Raw genomic sequence first — 19,420 nt, 5'->3', positions numbered from 1 at the left:
TTTACCGTCAGAGGGTGTGAACTGGCAGGATCGGATTCATTAGTTATAACCAAACCAAAGAAAAACGTTTAAATGAAAGTAAATGCGGAAGCGTAAAACCTTAATTCAAAAGTTGCGTCACGCAGGACGACTTAAAACCAAATGTAACTGTTAAAATTAAGTTTGCAGAATAAAAGTGTTTTCATTAATGCATGCTCCTAAACCGCGCGCCCGCCTCGGCTACCTGAGAATAACATACTAAAAGTGTCAACACAAGGTTGGTGAGTTCACAAGTTAAATAAGGTAAATTGTTTAGCGTTTTGCGTAACCTCGTTACGATGTTTAAATGTTGCGTAACCCCGTTACGACGTTTGAGTGTGTAACCACGTTACAGCGTTTAAGTGTTGCGTAACCCCGTTACGGCGTTTGAGTGTGTAACCACGTTACAGCGTTTAAGTGTTTTGCATTACCAGATAGTGTTATGTCAAATTATATATCGATAGGTAGCTAATCTATACAACAAGTATCGCTAAGTGGTTCGCGACCGAAGCTGACTGTTTATCAAGTGCCCGTCACCAGGTCCTCCAGACCATGGTAAGTGTTAGCCAAAATTTACACCCACTCAACCTCCAGTTGAGCTTAGCGTCGGGTGGGGTTTGTCAAACCCAGTAGTACTACCCAAAAGTGACTCGCTATTCCAAATATTAACCGGTCCGATGTGTGGGACTTCAAATGTTATGTATGCCGCTTAGCCTTTACAAGTGATATATAATTTATAACAAAATCTTTCATATGCGTTTATCTCAGAAAATATGTTTATCGGAGTATGTTATCTCCCCCAAGTGAAAAACGTTTGAAAACAGTTTAAGAGTGGGGTAAGTGAACTCACTGTTTGCGAAGAATATCCGATCTAGATCATCAAGTGATGCGCGTCGTAGAAAACTCTCTAGCGTTCTTCCTAGCACCTAGTTCTTGGATTAATCTCTTGATTGATGTGTGTGTGTGTGATCTTTGTGGACGGCAGCCGTGGAGAGGGAACAAGAGACTTCCGATCGGAAGTTGTAGGGTTAGGGAAAAATAGTTAGGGTTTAGTGTTTAAGTTATATTTATAAATAATCAAGTTACATTCTAGTCCCTCTTCTTTCCAAGTGTTGTTTTTCTAGAACATTCCATCATACTTGGACAATAAGTTAACATGACCATAGTATTATCACATAGCACATAATCCTAACACATAATAATCATATAATTATTGTTTTTACGTTTGTCGTTTATTTATCAATCGTTTGCGTCAACTCGTTTGCGTTTCGGTGCAAATCCCGAAAGACTACCCATGTAGTGAGTGTTAAGCGTCATTTAAACCCTAGTTTAAATGTAATGAAGTGTGCGTTATAGATTCAACGATCTTAAAGTTTGAATTGACGGAGTTGAGTTAACGGAGTTAACCTGGAATTGACGATTGTCACATCATTCCCTTGTTAAAGAATTTTCGTCCCGAAAATTTGAGTCAAGTCGTGATGAGAGTCTGAAAGAGTAAGAAGAAAAATTTCAGTTTGTCATATCATCCCCTAGTAAAAAGAAATTTCGTCCCGAAATTTAATTCATACCTCCGGTGATGTTTGACGGTTTGCCGGGTTTCGCGGTTTTCGGTGTTTGGTTAGCCCTTCAAAAAGGTGGGGATACTTTTTCATCATTTGATCCTCGCGTTCCCACGTGAACTCCGGTCCACGTCTCGAGTTCCAACGAACTTTAACGATTGGAATTTTGCTGTGTTTGAGCGTTTTGGTTTCCCAATCCAAAACCTCGACTGGTTCCTCAATGAACCGTAACTGTTCATCGACTTGTAGTTCCTCCAAAGGGACTACTTGGGTTTCATCAGATAGGCATTTCTTCAAATTTGAAACGTGGAATACATCGTGTACGCCACTGAGTTCTGTTGGTAGGTCCAGTCGGTACGCCACCGGACCAATGCGCTCAGTTATCCGGTACGGACCAACATACCATGGGTTGAGTTTGTTTCGCTTACCAAAGCGAACCACACCTTTCCAAGGTGAGACTTTGAGTAACACCCGATCGTTTACTTGAAATTCGAGAGGTTTTCGGCGCTTGTCGGCGTAACTCTTTTGGCGATCTCGTGCTGCTGCCATGCGATTTCGGATTTGAACGATCTTTTCCGAGGTTTCGAGTACCAGTTCCGGACCAGTGATTTGGCTATCACCCACCTCTGCCCAGCAGAGTGGTGATCGACACTTCCGTCCGTACAGCGCTTCAAACGGTGCTGCCTTAATACTTGCGTGGTAGCTGTTATTATACGAAAACTCTACCAAGGGTAAGTGGGGTTCCCAACTCTTTCCGAAATCTAAGACGCATGAACGCAACATATCCTCCAGGGTCTGGATAGTCCGTTCACTTTGCCCATCCGTCTGAGGATGGTATGCGGTACTCATATCAAGACGTGTGCCCAGTGCGCTTTGCAGCGACTTCCAAAAGTGTGAGGTAAAACGAGAATCTCGATCGGAAATGATCGAGACAGGCACTCCGTGTCTCGACACTACTTCCTTCATGTAGACACGAGTCAGTCTTTCCATTTTGTCTGTTTCTTTAATTGCTAAGAAGTGTGCCGATTTAGTCAATCGGTCAACGATCACCCAGATAGATGGTATCGCATCCCGTCGGTGTCTTAGGCAAACCCGTAATAAAGTCCATTAAGATTTGTTCCCATTTCCACATTGGGAGTTCCGGTTGTTGCAGTAGACCAGATGGTTTCTGGTATTCTATCTTGACTCTGGCACAAGTCAAGCATTTGCTCACGTAGGTGGCGATGTCGGCTTTCATGTTCGGCCACCAGTAAAGTTCCTTTAAATCATGATACATTTTATCTAAGCCAGGGTGGATAGAATATCGGGACTTGTGAGCTTCGTCCATCACTAGAGTTCTCAACTCACCGTATCGTGGAACCCAAATCCGGTTCTCAAAATATCGGACCCCGTCCGATCTGGTTTCAAGTTGCTTGCTCATGCCCCGCATGAGTTCCGATGGAAGATTATCATCTTTCAAAGCTTCCAGTTGCGCATCGCGAATCTGATCGGGTAAGCTGGCATGAATCGTGAGTTGCAATGCTCTCACTCGTCTGGGTTTATCTGTTTCTTTCCTGCTGAGGGCGTCGGCCACCACATTGGCCTTGCCAGGGTGGTACTTGATGGCACAATCATAATCTTTAAGCAGCTCGACCCAACGACGCTGTCGCATGTTCAGCTCTTTCTGATCGTAGATATGTTGGAGACTCTTGTGGTCGGTGTAAATGGTAAACTTGGTACCGTACAAGTAATGCCTCCATATCTTTAGAGCAAAAACTACAGCTCCGAGTTCCAAATCGTGGGTCGTGTAGTTCTTCTCGTGAACCCGTAGTTGTCTAGAGGCGTAGGCTATAACCTTCTCGAGTTGCATCAGCACACAACCGAGACCTTGTATAGATGCGTCACAGTGTACCTCAAAGTTTTCCGTTCCCTCGGGGAGAGCTAAAATAGGGGCGCTACAAAGCTTGGTTTTCAACAGTTGAAAAGCGGTTTCTTGCGCGTCACCCCAGTTGTACCTAGTGCCCTTGTGAGTCAAAGCGGTGAGGGGTTGAGCAATCTTTGAAAATCCCTCGATGAAACGCCGATAGTAGCCGGCCAATCCTAGGAATTGTCGCACCTCAGTCGGAGTCTTAGGTGCTTCCCAGTTTTTGATGGCCTCTACCTTACCGGGATCGACATGGATACCATTCTCGTTGATCACATGTCCTAAGAAGTGAACCTCGCGAAGCCAAAATTCACATTTCGAGAGTTTAGCATACAGTTGTTCCTTCTTTAGTAGTTCCAGGATTATCCTTAAATGCTCTTCGTGGTCAGTCTCGTTCTTGGAGTAGACGAGAATATCATCAATGAAAACAATCACAAACTTGTCGAGGTACGCCTTGCATACTCGATTCATGAGATCCATAAATACGGCTGGTGCGTTGGTTAGGCCAAAAGGCATAACCGAAAACTCGTAGTGACCATACCGTGTTCTGAAAGCCGTTTTTGAAATATCTTCTTCGCGCACTCTCAGCTGGTGATAACCGGATCGTAGATCGATCTTCGAGTAGTAACTCGATCCCTGAAGCTGGTCAAACAAATCATCAATTCGGGGTAAAGGATAACGGTTCTTGACTGTCATCTTGTCCAACTCCCGGTAGTCGATGCACATTCGGAAAGTCCCGTCTTTCTTTCGGACAAACCAGACAGGGGCTCCCCATGGCGATGAGCTAGGTCGGATAAAACCTTTATCCAACAATTCTTGCAACTGAGTGGACAACTCCTGAAGTTCCGCCGGTGCGAGCCGATACAGGGCTCGTGCTATGGGTGCTGCACCGGGTGTCAACTCGATTTGGAATTCGACTTGACGAATAGGAGGGAGTCCAGGCAAATCCTCCGGGAAAACTTCCGGGAAGTCTCGCACAACCGGTATGTCTTCAATTCGTTTCTCCTCCGCGGGTTTCTCAACAATCTGCGCCAAAATTGCCGGATGACCCTTTCGTAAATACTTCTGTGCCTTCATAAGGGTAATGACGCTGGTGGTCATGCCGCTTCTCTCGCCTCGGACCGAAATGATCTCGCCGGAAGGGGTGGTAATATGGACTATCTTATCATGGCATATAATCTCCGCTCGGTTCTCGGATAACCAGTCCATGCCGACAACGACATCGAAACTACTAAGCGTAAAAGGAATAAGGTCGATGTCAAAGACATGACCTGACAGTTTCAACTTACATCCCGCAAGTATATGAGTTGTTATTACAGTTTTACCGTTAGCTAATTCGACAGGAAACTCAGCGTCTAACGGGGTTGGAGTAAGGTTTAAAAGTTGGCTAAAGGCCTTTGACACAAAACTCCTATCAGCTCCAGTGTCAAACAAAACAGAAGCAAAACAATCGTTTACAGGGAACTTACCAGACACCACATGCGGATCTCTGCGGGCTTGACCCGATCCAATCACAAACGCTCTTCCTTTGCCATTTCCTCCACCGTTACTGCCACTTCCATTGCCCCCATTGTTGTCATTATGATTCAGCTTGGGGCAATCCTTCCGGAAATGACCTTCCTGTCCACATTCAAAACATCCCTTAGTCGTCATCGGTGGCTTAGGAGCACCCTTCGCCGCAAGGTCTCCTCTACATTCCTTCGCTTGGTGACCTATCTTTCCGCATCTTTGACACTTGACACGGTCACACTGACCAACATGATGAAAGTTGCACCTGTTGCACTTTGGATATTTCCCAACATATCCGCTCGAAACCTGCCCGCTACCGTTGTTGTTGTTGTTGTGATTCTGAGTGTTGAAACTCCGAGTAAATTCGGGCTTACGGTAGTGGTGTTGCGGTGGGAGGTTTGAGGATGAAGATCTGGTGTTGTCAAACTTTCTCTTCCCGCTGTTCGGGTTGCTGTTGTTGTTACTGTTGCTGACGTGGTCATTACTCGGGTTGTCACGGGCTTTAGCAGTCGAACCCCTCGGTGGTAACGCACCCTGGGTCACAGCCTGATCCGCCAGTTTGTGAGCCAAACGGATCGCTTGTTGGATCGTGGCTGGTCTGGAAGACGTCACCATACCCTGAATCTGTGGTGCTAACCCATCAATGTACATCTCTATTCTCTTGCTCGGCGGATCCACCATCCGCGGACACATCACCGCCAACTCGTGCGAACGAGTAGTGTAGTCTTCAATCTCTGAACCCACCATTTTCAATGACCAAAACTCCGACTCTAACTTCGAAATTTCTTCCCTCGGACAGTACTCTTCTCGCATCATGTTTTTGAACTCCTCCCAGTTCATCGCGTTAGCCAGTTCTAATCCAAGGATCTGGACGTTCGAATTCCACCAAGTGAGGGCGGAATCCTCAAGTGTCCCAGCAGCGAATTTGACCCTACTGGCAGGGGGACAGTTACACATCTCAAAGGCCGACTCGGCCTTCTCAGCCCAACGCAGGAAGCCTATAGCTCCCTCAGTGCCCTTAAACGTACTGGGCTTGCAGTCAAGGTAGTTCTTGAAGGTACATGTTCCATTCGGACCTCCTGTTTGATTTTGAACGTGTGCAGCTAAAGCGGCAGCAACATGGTCATTCAGCAGGGTTTGGAGTTCAGCTGCAGTCATGCTGATGTTACCACGTCCGTGTCCAGCGTTTCTTCCAGCCATCTAGGTATTATCATCCCGAGATGTCGTCGCCTGAGGACACATCCGAGTGTGCCTCTGGCTCAGCCGGTTCTTCCTCTGGTTCCTCTTCGGGTTCCTCCTCGGGATCTTCTTCAGGTTTCTCCTCAGGCTCCTCTTCGGGATCTTCTTCATCATAACCTTCATTTGTTGATCACTAGCCCCTTGCATATCTTTCATTGCCACTGCCATGCGGGCGATCTCCTCCTGAGTCTCGGTTCCGTCTTTAAACAGTCTGGAAACATTTTCTCTCGTGTAGCGCATGTAACCCACATCACGCTCCAAACAAGAAACGATAGCTGCGAGAACTCGCTCTACAGGTTCGGGTATAGGTGGTAGAGTGTTAGGGTAAGCAGGGTGGTTCGGGTGAGGCAATGGGGGAACTTGTTCACGGTAGACCATACGTCTGATCATGTTGGGGTACCACTCCGAGCTAACGTCGTTGTCATACAAGCCTCCGGATAGGCGGTACCTCTTCGGTGCAGGAGCTTCGAGTTCCGGGACTACGTGGGGTGGCGAGGCAGTAGGTAACTGCGGTTCCTTCCCGTGAGCATGCGTCATCGAATCGGATGATGATGAGGGTGGCGTCGACATTTCTACAGGTAAGCCGTGTATATGCGCGCGTATGAGTAAAGGAGGTAAAGAAATAAGATTTCAAGACTACACAAACCTATGCAGTGTGTATCATTATAACTAATGGGTCGTCGCGGTTATAGTCTAGTATGCATGCAGTTTCTAGTTCGCTATAACCAATGGCTCTGATACCAATCTGTCACACCCTCAAAATCCACTAACGGAGTTTTACCGTCAGAGGGTGTGAACTGGCAGGATCGGATTCATTAGTTATAACCAAACCAAAGAAAAACGTTTAAATGAAAGTAAATGCGGAAGCGTAAAACCTTAATTCAAAAGTTGCGTCACGCAGGACGACTTAAAACCAAATGTAACTGTTAAAATTAAGTTTGCAGAATAAAAGTGTTTTCATTAATGCATGCTCCTAAACCGCGCGCCCGCCTCGGCTACCTGAGAATAACATACTAAAAGTGTCAACACAAGGTTGGTGAGTTCACAAGTTAAATAAGGTAAATTGTTTAGCGTTTTGCGTAACCTCGTTACGATGTTTAAATGTTGCGTAACCCCGTTACGACGTTTGAGTGTGTAACCACGTTACAGCGTTTAAGTGTTGCGTAACCCCGTTACAGCGTTTGAGTGTGTAACCACGTTACAGCGTTTAAGTGTTTTGCATTACCAGATAGTGTTATGTCAAATTATATATCGATAGGTAGCTAATCTATACAACAAGTATCGCTAAGTGGTTCGCGACCGAAGCTGACTGTTTATCAAGTGCCCGTCACCAGGTCCTCCAGACCATGGTAAGTGTTAGCCAAAATTTACACCCACTCAACCTCCAGTTGAGCTTAGCGTCGGGTGGGGTTTGTCAAACCCAGTAGTACTACCCAAAAGTGACTCGCTATTCCAAATATTAACCGGTCCGATGTGTGGGACTTCAAATGTTATGTATGCCGCTTAGCCTTTACAAGTGATATATAATTTATAACAAAATCTTTCATATGCGTTTATCTCAGAAAATATGTTTATCGGAGTATGTTATCTCCCCCAAGTGAAAAACGTTTGAAAACAGTTTAAGAGTGGGGTAAGTGAACTCACTGTTTGCGAAGAATATCCGATCTAGATCACCAAGTGATGCGCGTCGTAGAAAACTCTCTAGCGTTCTTCCTAGCACCTAGTTCTTGGATTAATCTCTTGATTGATGTGTGTGTGTGTGATCTTTGTGGACGGCAGCCGTGGAGAGGGAACAAGAGACTTCCGATCGGAAGTTGTAGGGTTAGGGAAAAATAGTTAGGGTTTAGTGTTTAAGTTATATTTATAAATAATCAAGTTACATTCTAGTCCCTCTTCTTTCCAAGTGTTGTTTTTCTAGAACATTCCATCATACTTGGACAATAAGTTAACATGACCATAGTATTATCACATAGCACATAATCCTAACACATAATAATCATATAATTATTGTTTTTACGTTTGTCGTTTATTTATCAATCGTTTGCGTCAACTCGTTTGCGTTTCGGTGCAAATCCCGAAAGACTACCCATGTAGTGAGTGTTAAGCGTCATTTAAACCCTAGTTTAAATGTAATGAAGTGTGCGTTATAGATTCAACGATCTTAAAGTTTGAATTGACGGAGTTGAGTTAACGGAGTTAACCTGGAATTGACGATTGTCACACAAATTGCTTAACAACATACGTGTTGATAAATATTATTTTATGCATTGTTACATGTTTGATTATTGGTAGATTGAAATTTGGAGATCCATCTTATTTGAGAACGTATAAGTTATTAGAAAAATGAATAACTAAATTCTTATATTTGTTGTTATTTGAATGAGCAAGATTTGTTTCTTTTGGTGACTGAATGAAATTAATGAGTTATTTAAATATTGTCACTTTCATAGTATCTTGTGTTCTTGGGAAATCCTTTGCATCCCGGCATGTTCATAGTATTTTTATGTTGTTGTGGTGAGTCAGTAAGTATGATATTACGCACCCCTAACTACTTAGCTTTGTGTATGTAGAATAGGGAATCATTATCCGAGGATGTCGGTTGCTAACAATTAGAAAGGATACTCGTTTACTTATCATTTATATGCCGCAATTTATTCTTTTATTTGTAGTCTCATAAACGTTTGGGGATTTTTCCTCATATTATATAAAATCAAAACTATCAAATTGCTCACCAATATACGTGTTGATAAATATTATTTTATGCATTGTTACATTTTTGAGTATTGGTTGATTGAAGTTTGGAGATGCATCTTATTTGAGACCGTTAAAATTATTAGAAAAATGAGTAATTAAATTCTTATATTTGGTGTTATTGGTATGAGCAAGATTTGTTACTTTGAAATTAATGAGTTATTTAAATATTGTCACTTTCATAGTATCTTGTGTTCTTTGGAAATCCTTTGCATCCAGGCATGTTCATAGTATTTTTATGTTGTTGTGGTGACTCAATAAGTATGATCATACGCACCCCTACCTACTTAGCTTTGTGTATGTAGAATAGGGCATCATTATCCGAGGATGTCGGTGGCTAACGATTAGAAAGGATACTCATTTACTTATGATTTATATGTCGCAATTGATTCTTTTATTTATAGTCTCATATACGTTTGTGGATTTTACCTCATATTATATATAATCAAAACTATCAAATTGCTCACCAACATACCTGTTGATAAATATTATTTTATGCATTGTTATATTTTTGATTATTGGTTGATTGAAGTTTGGAGATGCATCTTACTTGATACCGTTTAAGTTATTAGAAAAATCAATAATTAAATTCTTATGTTTGGTGTTATTTGTATGAGCAAGATTTGTTACTTTTGGTGACTGAATGAAATTAATGAGTTGTTTAAATATTGTCACTTTCATAATATCTTGTGTTCTTGGGAAATCCTTTGCATCCCGGCATGTTCATAGTATTTTTATGTTGTTGTGGTGAGTCAGTAAGTATGATTATACGCACCCCTAACTGCATATCTTTGTGTATGTAGAATAGGGCATCATTATCCGAGAATGTCGGTTGCTAACGATTAGAAAGGATACTCATTTACTTATGATTTATATGCCGCAATTGATACTTTTATTCATAGTCTCATATACGTTTGTGGATTTTACCGCATATTATATATAATCAAAACTATCAAATTGCTTAACAACATACGTGTTGATAAATATTATTTTTTACATTGTTACATGTTTGATTATTGGTTGATTGAAATTCGGAGGTGCATTTTATTTGAGACCGTTTAAGTTATTAGAAAAATGAATAATTAAATTCTTATATTTGGTGTTATTTGTATGAGCAAGATTTGTTACTTTGGTGACTGAATGAAAATAATGAGTTGTTTAAATATTGTCACTTTCATAGTATCTTGTGTTCTTGGGAAATCCTTTGCATCACGTTATGTTCATAGTATTTTATGTTGTTGTGGTGACTCAATAAGTATGATCATACGCACCCCTAACTACTTAGCTTTGTGTATGTAGAATAGGGCATCATTATCCGAGGATGCCGGTTGCTAACGATTAGAAAGGATACTCATTTACTTATCATTTATATGCCGCAATTGATTCTTTTATTCATAGTCTCATATACGTTTGTGGATTTTACCTCATATTATATATAATCAAAACTATCAAATTGCTTAACAACATACGTGTTGATAAATATTATTTTATGCATTGTTACATGTTCGATTATTGGTTGATTGTAATTTGGAGATGCATCTTATTTGAGACCGTTTAAGTTATTAGAATAATGAATAACTAAATTCTTATATTTGTTGTTATTTGAATGAGCAAGATTTGTTACTTTTGGTGACTGAATGAAAATAATGAGTTGTTTAAATATTGTCACTTTCATAGTATCTTGTGTTCTTGGGAAATCCTTTGCATCCCGGCATGTTCATAGTATTTTTATGTTGTTGTGGTGAGTCAGTAAGTATGATCATACGCACCCCTAACAACTTAGCTTTGTGTATGTATAATAGTGAATCATTATCCGAGGATGTCGGTTGCTAACGATTAGAAAGAATACTCATTTACTTATGATTTATATGCCGCCATTGATTCTTTTATTCATAGTCTCATATACGTTTGTGGATTTTACCTCATATTATATATAATTAAAACTATCAAATTGCTTAACAACATACGTGTTGATAAATATTATTTTTGGCATTGTTACATGTTTGATTATTGGTTGATTGAAATTTGGAGGTGCATTTTATTTGAGACCGTTTAAGTTAAAATAAAAATGAATAATTAAATTCTTATATTTGTTGTTATTTGAATGTGCAAGATTTGTTACTTTTGGTGACTGAATGAAATTAATGAGTTGTTTAAATATTGTCACTTTCATAGTATCTTGTGTTCTTGGGAAATCCTTTGCATCCCGGCATGTTCATAGTATTTTTATGTTGTTGTGGTGAGTCAGTAAGTATGATCATACGCACCCCTAACTACTTATCTTTGTGTATGTAGAATAGGGCATCATTATCCGAGAATGTCGGTTGCTAACGATTAGAAAGGATACTCATTTACTTATGATTTATATGCCGCAATTGATTCTTTTATTCATAGTCTTATATACGTTTGTGGATTTTACCTCATATTATATATAATCAAAACTATCAACTTGCTTAACAACATACGTGTTGATAAATATTATTTTTTACATTGTTACATGTTTGATTATTGGTTGATTGAAATTCGGAGGTGCATTTTATTTGAGACCGTTTAAGTTATTAGAAAAATGAATAATTAAATTCTTATATTTGGTGTTATTTGTATGAGCAAGATTTGTTACTTTGGTGACTGAATGAAAATAATGAGTTGTTTAAATATTGTCACTTTCATAGTATCTTGTGTTCTTGGGAAATCCTTTGCATCACGGCATGTTCATAGTATTTTATGTTGTTGTGGTGACTCAATAAGTATGATCATACGCACCCCTAACTACTTAGCTTTGTGTATGTAGAATAGGGCATCATTATCCGAGGATGTCGGTTGCTAACGATTAGAAAGGATACTCATTTACTTATCATTTATATGCCGCAATTGATTCTTTTATTCATAGTCTCATATACGTTTGTGGATTTTACCTCATATTATATATAATCAAAACTATCAAATTGCTTAACAACATACGTGTTGATAAATATTATTTTATGCATTGTTACATGTTTGATTATTGGTTGATTGAAATTTGGAGATGCATCTTATTTGAGACCGTTTAAGTTATTAGAAAAATGAATAACTAAATTCTTATATTTGTTGTTATTTGAATGAGCAAGATTTGTTACTTTTGGTGACTGAATGAAATTAATGAGTTGTTTAAATATTGTCACTTTCATAGTATCTTGTGTTCTTGGGAAATCCTTTGCATCCCGGCATGTTCATAGTATTTTTATGTTGTTGTGGTGAGTCAGTAAGTATGATCATATGCACCCCTAACAACTTAGCTTTGTGTATGTATAATAGGGAATCATTATCCGAGGATGTCGGTTGCTAACGATTAGAAAGGATACTCATTTACTTATGATTTATATGCCGTAATTGATTATTTTATTCATAGTCTCATATACGTTTGTGGATTTTACCTCATATTATATATAATTAAAACTATCAAATTGCTTAACAACATACGTGTTGATAAATATTATTTTTGGCATTGTTACATGTTTGATTATTGGTTGATTGAAATTTGGAGGTGCATTTTATCTGAGACCGTTTAAGTTAATAGAAAAATGAATAATTAAATTCTTATATTTGTTGTTATTTGAATGTGCAAGATTTGTTACTTTTGGTGACTGAATGAAATTAATGAGTTGTTTAAATATTGTCACTTTCATAGTATCTTGTGTTCTTGGGAAATCCTTTGCATCCCGGCATGTTCATAGTATTTTTATGTTGTTGTGGTGAGTCACTAAGTATGATCATACGCACCCCTAACTACTTATCTTTGTGTATGTAGAATAAGGCATCATTATCCGAGAATGTCGGTTGCTAACGATTAGAAAGTATACTCATTTACTTATGATTTACATGCCGCAATTGATTCTTTTATTCATAGTCTCATTTACGTTTGTGGATTTTACCTCATATTATATATAATCAAAACTATCAAATTGCTTAACAACATACGTGTTGATAAATATTATTTTATGCATTGTTACATGTTTGATTATTGGTAGATTGAAATTTGGAGATCCATCTTATTTGAGAACGTATAAGTTATTAGAAAAATGAATAACTAAATTCTTATATTTGTTGTTATTTGAATGAGCAAGATTTGTTACTTTTGGTGACTGAATGAAATTAATGAGTTGTTTAAATATTGTCACTTTCATAGTATCTTGTGTTCTTGGGAAATCCTTTGCATCCCGGCATCTTCATAGTATTTTTATGTTGTTGTGGTGAGTCAGTAAGTATGATCATACGCACCCCCAACTACTTAGCTTTGTGTATGTAGAATAGGGCATCATTATCCGAGGATGTCGGTTGCTAACCATTAGAAAGGATACTCATTTACTTATGATTTATATGCCGTAATTGATTCTTTTATTCATAGTCTCATATATGTTTGTGGATTTTACCTCATATTATATATAATCAAAACTATCAAATTGCTTAACAACACACGTGTTGATAAATATTATTTTTTACATTGTTACATGTTTGATTATTGGTTGATTGAAATTTGGAGGTGCATTTTATTTGAGACCGTTTAGTTATTAGAAAAATGAATAATTAAATTCTTATATTTGGTGTTATTTGTATGAGCAAGATTTGTTACTTTTGGAGACAGAATGAAATTAATGAGTTGTTTAAATATTGTCACTTTCATAGTATCTTGTGTTCTTGGGAAATCCTTTGCATCCCGGCATGTTCATAGTATTTTTATGTTGTTGTGGTGAGTCAGTAAGTATGATCATAAGCACCCCTAACAACTTAGCTTTGTGTATGTATAATAGGGAATCATTATCCGAGGATGTCGGTTGCTAACGATTAGAAAGGATACTCATTTACTTATGATTTATATGCCGTAATTGATTCTTTTATTCATAGTCTCATATACGTTTGTGGATTTTACCTCATATTATATATAATTAAAACTATCAAATTGCTTAACAACATACGTGTTGATAAATATTATTTTTGGCATTGTTACATGTTTGATTATTGGTTGATTGAAATTTGGAGGTGCATTTTATTTGAGACCGTTTAAGTTAAAATAAAAATGAATAATTAAATTTTTATATTTGTTGTTATTTGAATGTGCAAGATTTGTTACTTTTGGTGACTGAATGAAATTAATGAGTTGTTTAAATATTGTCACTTTCATAGTATCTTGTGTTCTTGGGAAATCCTTTGCATCCCGGCATGTTCATAGTATTTTTATGTTGTTGTGGTGAGTCAGTAAGTATGATCATACGCACCCCTAACTACTTATCTTTGTGTATGTAGAATAGGGCATCATTATCCGAGAATGTCGGTTGCTAACGATTAGAAAGGATACTCATTTACTTATGATTTATATGCCGCAATTGATTCTTTTATTCATAGTCTTATATACGTTTGTGGATTTTACCTCATATTATATATAATCAAAACTATCAACTTGCTTAACAACATACGTGTTGATAAATATTATTTTTTACATTGTTACATGTTTGATTATTGGTTGATTGAAATTTGGAGGTGCATTTTATTTGAGACCATTTAGTTATTAGAAAAATGAATAATTAAATTCTTATATTTGGTGTTATTTGTATGAGCAAGATTTGTTACTTTTGGAGACTGAATGAAATTAATGAGTTGTTTAAATATTGTCACTTTCATAGTATCTTGTGTTCTTGGGAAATCCTTTGCATCCCGGCATGTTCATAGTATTTTTATGTTGTTGTGGTGAGTCAGTAAGTATGATCATATGCACCCCTAACAACTTAGCTTTGTGTATGTATAATAGGGAATCATTATCCGAGGATGTCGGTTGCTAACGATTAGAAAGGATACTCATTTACTTATGATTTATATGCCGTAATTGATTCTTTTATTCATAGTCTCATATACGTTTGTGGATTTTACCTCATATTATATATAATCAAAACTATCAAATTGCTTAACAACATACGTGTTGATAAATATTATTTTATGCATTGTTACATGTTTGATTATTGGTTGATTGAAATTTGGAGATGCATCTTATTTGAGACCGTTTAAGTTATTAGAAAAATGAATAACTAAATTCTTATATTTGTTGTTATTTGAATGAGCAAGATTTGTTACTTTTGGTGACTGAATGAAATTAATGAGTTGTTTAAATATTGTCACTTTCATAGTATCTTGTGTTCTTGGGAAATCCTTTGCATCCCGGCATGTTCATAGTATTTTTATGTTGTTGTGGTGAGTCAGTAAGTATGATCATATGCACCCCTAACAACTTAGCTTTGTGTATGTATAATAGGGAATCATTATCCGAGGATGTCGGTTGCTAACGATTAGAAAGGATACTCATTTACTTATGATTTATATGCCGTAATTGATTCTTTTATTCATAGTCTCATATACGTTTGTGGATTTTACCTCATATTATATATAATTAAAACTATCAAATTGCTTAACAACATACGTGTTGATAAATATTATTTTTGGCATTGTTACATGTTTGATTATTGGTTGATTGAAATTTGGAGGTGCATTTTATCTGAGACCGTTTAAGTTAATAGAAAAATGAATAATTAAATTCTTATATTTGTTGTTATTTGAATGTGCAAGATTTGTTACTTTTGGTGACTGAATGAAATTAATGAGTTGTTTAAATATTGTCACTTTCATAGTATCTTGTGTTCTTGGGAAATCCTTTGCATCCCGGCATCTTCATAGTATTTTTATGTTGTTGTGGTGAGTCAGTAAGTATGATCATACGCACCCCCAACTACTTAGCTTTGTGTATGTAGAATAGGGCATCATTATCCGAGGATGTCGGTTGCTAACCATTAGAAAGGATACTCATTTACTTATGATTTATATGCCGTAATTGATTCTTTTATTCATAGTCTCATATATGTTTGTGGATTTTACCTCATATTATATATAATCAAAACTATCAAATTGCTTAACAACACACGTGTTGATAAATATTATTTTTGGCATTGTTACATGTTTGATTATTGGTTGATTGAAATTTGGAGGTGCATTTTATTTGAGACCGTTTAAGTTAACAGAAAAATTAATAATTAAATTCTTATATTTGTTATTATTTGAATGAGCAAGATTTGTTACTTTTGGTGACTGAATGAAATTAATGAGGTTTTTAAATATTGTCACTTTCATAGTGTCTTGTGTTCTTGGGAAATCCTTTGCATCCCGGCATGTTCATAGTATTTTTATGTTGTTGTGGTGAGTCAGTAAGTATGATCATACGCACCCCTAACTACTTATCTTTGTGTATGTAGAATAGGGCATCATTATCCGAGAATGTCGGTTCCTAACGATTAGAAAGGATACTCATTTACTTATGATTTATATGCCGCAATTGATTCTTTTATTCATAGTCTCATATACGTTTGTGGATTTTACCTCATATTATATATAATCAAAACTATCAAATTGCTTAACAACATACGAGTTGATAAATATTATTTTTTACATTGTTACATGTTTGATTATTGGTTGATTGAAATTTGGAGGTGCATTTTATTTGAGACCGTTTAGTTATTAGAAAAATGAATAATTAAATTCTTATATTTGGTGTTATTTGTATGAGCAAGATTTGTTACTTTTGGAGACTGAATGAAATTAATGAGTTGTTCAAATATTATCCCTTTCATTGTATCTTGTGTTCTTGAGTAATCCTTTGCATCCCGGCATGTTCATAGTATTTTATGTTGTTGTGGTGACTCAATAAGTATGATCATACGCACCCCTAACTACTTAGCTTTGTGTATGTAGAATAGGGCATCATTACCCGAGGATGTCGGTTGCTAACGATTAGAAAGGATACTCATTTACTTATGATTTATATGTCGCAATTGATTCTTTTATTTATAGTCTCATATACGTTGTGGATTTTACCTCATATTATATGTAATCAAAACTATCAAATTTCCTAACAACATACGTGTTGATAAATATTATTTTTTGCATTATTACATGTTTGATTATTGGTTGATTGAAATTTGGAGGTGCATTTTATTTGAGACCGTTTAAGTTATAAGAAAAATGAATAACTAAATTCTTATATTTGTTGTTATTTGAATGAGCAAGATTTGTTACTTTTGGTGACTGAATGAAATTAATGAGTTGTTTAAATATTGTCACTTTCATAGTATCTTGTGTTCTTGGGAAATCCTTTGCATCCCGGCATGTTCATAGTATTTTTATGTTGTTGTGGTGAGTCAGTAAGTATGATCATATGCACCCCTAACAACTTAGCTTTGTGTATGTATAATAGGGAATCATTATCCGAGGATGTCGGTTGCTAACGATTAGAAAGGATACTCATTTACTTATGATTTATATGCCGTAATTGATTCTTTTATTCATAGTCTCATATACGTTTGTGGATTTTACCTCATATTATATATAATTAAAACTATCAAATTGCTTAACAACATACGTGTTGATAAATATTATTTTTGGCATTGTTACATGTTTGATTATTGGTTGATTGAAATTTGGAGGTGCATTTTATCTGAGACCGTTTAAGTTAATAGAAAAATGAATAATTAAATTCTTATATTTGTTGTTATTTGAATGTGCAAGATTTGTTACTTTTGGTGACTGAATGAAATTAATGAGTTGTTTAAATATTGTCACTTTCATAGTATCTTGTGTTCTTGGGAAATCCTTTGCATCCCGGCATCTTCATAGTATTTTTATGTTGTTGTGGTGAGTCAGTAAGTATGATCATACGCACCCCCAACTACTTAGCTTTGTGTATGTAGAATAGGGCATCATTATCCGAGGATGTCGGTTGCTAACCATTAGAAAGGATACTCATTTACTTATGATTTATATGCCGTAATTGATTCTTTTATTCATAGTCTCATATATGTTTGTGGATTTTACCTCATATTATATATAATCAAAACTATCAAATTGCTTAACAACACACGTGTTGATAAATATTATTTTTGGCATTGTTACATGTTTGATTATTGGTTGATTGAAATTTGGAGGTGCATTTTATTTGAGACCGTTTAAGTTAACAGAAAAATTAATAATTAAATTCTTATATTTGTTATTATTTGAATGAGCAAGATTTGTTACTTTTGGTGACTGAATGAAATTAATGAGGTTTTTAAATATTGTCACTTTCATAGTGTCTTGTGTTCTTGGGAAATCCTTTGCATCCCGGCATGTTCATAGTATTTTTATGTTGTTGTGGTGAGTCAGTAAGTATGATCATACGCACCCCTAACTACTTATCTTTGTGTATGTAGAATAGGGCATCATTATCCGAGAATGTCGGTTCCTAACGATTAGAAAGGATACTCATTTACTTATGATTTATATGCCGCAATTGATTCTTTTATTCATAGTCTCATATACGTTTGTGGATTTTACCTCATATTATATATAATCAAAACTATCAAATTGCTTAACAACATACGAGTTGATAAATATTATTTTTTACATTGTTACATGTTTGATTATTGGTTGATTGAAATTTGGAGGTGCATTTTATTTGAGACCGTTTAGTTATTAGAAAAATGAATAATTAAATTCTTATATTTGGTGTTATTTGTATGAGCAAGATTTGTTACTTTTGGAGACTGAATGAAATTAATGAGTTGTTCAAATATTATCCCTTTCATTGTATCTTGTGTTCTTGAGTAATCCTTTGCATCCCGGCATGTTCATAGTATTTTATGTTGTTGTGGTGACTCAATAAGTATGATCATACGCACCCCTAACTACTTAGCTTTGTGTATGTAGAATAGGGCATCATTACCCGAGGATGTCGGTTGCTAACGATTAGAAAGGATACTCATTTACTTATGATTTATATGTCGCAATTGATTCTTTTATTTATAGTCTCATATACGTTGTGGATTTTACCTCATATTATATGTAATCAAAACTATCAAATTTCCTAACAACATACGTGTTGATAAATATTATTTTTTGCATTATTACATGTTTGATTATTGGTTGATTGAAATTTGGAGGTGCATTTTATTTGAGACCGTTTAAGTTATAAGAAAAATGAATAATTAAATTCTTATATTTGGTGTTATTTGTATGAGCAAGATTTGTTACTTTTGGTGAGTGAATGAAATTAATGATTTGTTCAAATATTGTCACTTTCGTAGTATCTTGTGTTCTTGAGTAATCCTTTGCATCCCGGCATGTTCATAGTATTTTATGTTGTTGTGGTGACTCAATAAGTATGATCATACGCACCCCTAACTACTTAGCTTTGTGTATGTAGAGTAGGGCATCATTACCCGAGGATGTCGGTTGCTAACGATTAGAACGGATACTCATTTACTTATGATTTACGTGCCGCAATTGATTCTTTTATTCATAGTGTCATATACGTTTGTGGAATTTACCTCATATTATATATAATCAAAACTATCAAATTGCTTAACAACATACGTGTTGATAAATATTATTT

The sequence above is a fragment of the Bidens hawaiensis genome, unplaced genomic scaffold, assembly GCF_021521415.1.
Source record: "Bidens hawaiensis isolate Kalapana, Puna unplaced genomic scaffold, B.hawaiensis_p1.1 tig00025811_1, whole genome shotgun sequence".
NCBI lineage: Eukaryota > Viridiplantae > Streptophyta > Magnoliopsida > Asterales > Asteraceae > Bidens > Bidens hawaiensis.
This window is presented reverse-complemented; position numbering follows the sequence as displayed.